This window comes from Argopecten irradians, chromosome 4, assembly GCF_041381155.1.
Source record: "Argopecten irradians isolate NY chromosome 4, Ai_NY, whole genome shotgun sequence".
NCBI lineage: Eukaryota > Metazoa > Mollusca > Bivalvia > Pectinida > Pectinidae > Argopecten > Argopecten irradians.
Genome location: NC_091137.1, coordinates 16,085,177 through 16,087,051, shown reverse-complemented (window position 1 = coordinate 16,087,051; position 1,875 = coordinate 16,085,177).

The window sequence follows — 1,875 nt, the reverse complement described above, 5'->3', positions numbered from 1 at the left end:
ATAATAACATTTCATGGGTTTAAAATAATAATAATCTTTTTCTAATTTGATTAATTTAGCTAAATGCAAGTTGATAAGATAAAGTCATTCTAACATCGCGTGGGAACTTGATCATAAGAGACGTATTAATTCGATAATTTCACATTGCGCTTGTCTTTTATCATTTTATATATTAAATCTGGTAATAGGTTATAGCCAATAACATGATTACACCATCTTGTAGGATGTGAAACTATTGGTATGTTAATATGAATTAATATCTTATAATGTCATACCGTCAGACACACAGTACATCCATACCGGTCACGTTATATTGACTGCGGGTAACTCAGCAGCAAAAACAACCACTTTTATGAGCTACAATATGCCTCCGCCAGGAAAACTAGAGCCTTCTTCATAGGGACGAGCGCTCAATTGATGGCCAAACGTGAGGTGTTGTCAATGGTCCGTTAAGGGGAAAAGTCATTTAGTAATTAATGAAAGGACAAGCCCCAGATTTAGTCGCCTTTAGGATCATGTTAAGAGTAGCTGCCTAAAGGGATTATGTATTATGTAAATCAAATGCGAATAAAGTGACACATAAATAATTTTAATAGCAGTATAGATAACTGATTGAATTATATACATTCTGTCATATTTCATGTAACATTTCACCGCAAATAAAAGGTCATGTTCATTTGGTTCATGTACTGTCCTCTTATATTTCTAATTTACAAAAATTACACAAATTCACAAAATATATATATACATGGAAGATAATAATGAAGTGGATCCTTGTAACGCTATGCCGCTGCCTCGTTTAATGAGGAATACGGGTTGTCTCCCCTGCCCTGTTAGGAATGGTTATCTCCTACCACAATAACTAGCGTATAATTCCACCCTTGTAACTTTTGTAAACTATGTGAACTTTATTCGCAATGTAATATTGATTATTTTAGTTGTAAAGAAGTGTGTTATTAGAAAATAATATGCAAATCATTTCTGACTTAAGTAACCCTTCAATCCACAAATCCTCGCAATCGTTTATCAATTAATTGTATTATATGAAAAGAAATATATCGTAGATAAGTAAAGCGAATAATTAAATCTTCAATGGATACTGACATATAAGCCATGTTCGGCCCGTTATTGCCTTTGTCTCAAATACACGTTGACAATCTTAAAAGAGTCTTTAAGAGTCTAAAAAGCATATTTTCAAGTTATCGTCAGCTTTACAGACTTGAACCAGTTTTACCCTCAATATTTTGCAGACGTACATAACTGAACTGAAAGCAATGCGAATGGCTGATAATTTGGTATCGATTTACAGATCATGGGTATCTATCTACCGAGCAGAATTTTGAAAAACTTTTTTTTTGTTCAGATGGTACAGACAATGATGCTATTGTTTGCGTATAAACGTCTTTCAGTATATGTCTAAAGGATAGGGATCCATTACTGCCGGAATTCCATTCTTGTTGCCAAAGGTTAACAATATTGATTAAATAAGTTTATTTCCAATCATTTGAAACCTATTCAAACACATATACGATAAAACCGTTATAGGTAAGTATCTGTGTCTTTTAATATATATAATGTACCTGCATCCTTTATATCGTATAAAATCACTTGCTCAAACCAACAACAATTATCCTAGGTTTAACGCCTAGGCTGGAAAAACGAAGACGTAGAAATTCTTGTTTGTGCTTATCATATGTATAGTACCAAGTACAGGCTATACACACGATATTACGATTGGTCAACTAGATCACTGGAATGGCTGTATTTTGGAAGTTTTCAATCCGAAAAAAAATACATTGAAGAAGCAGAACGTAGACAAATGAATACTACATTTATATTTTCTACCAGGATATGAACAGACTGGTTTATTTGTTC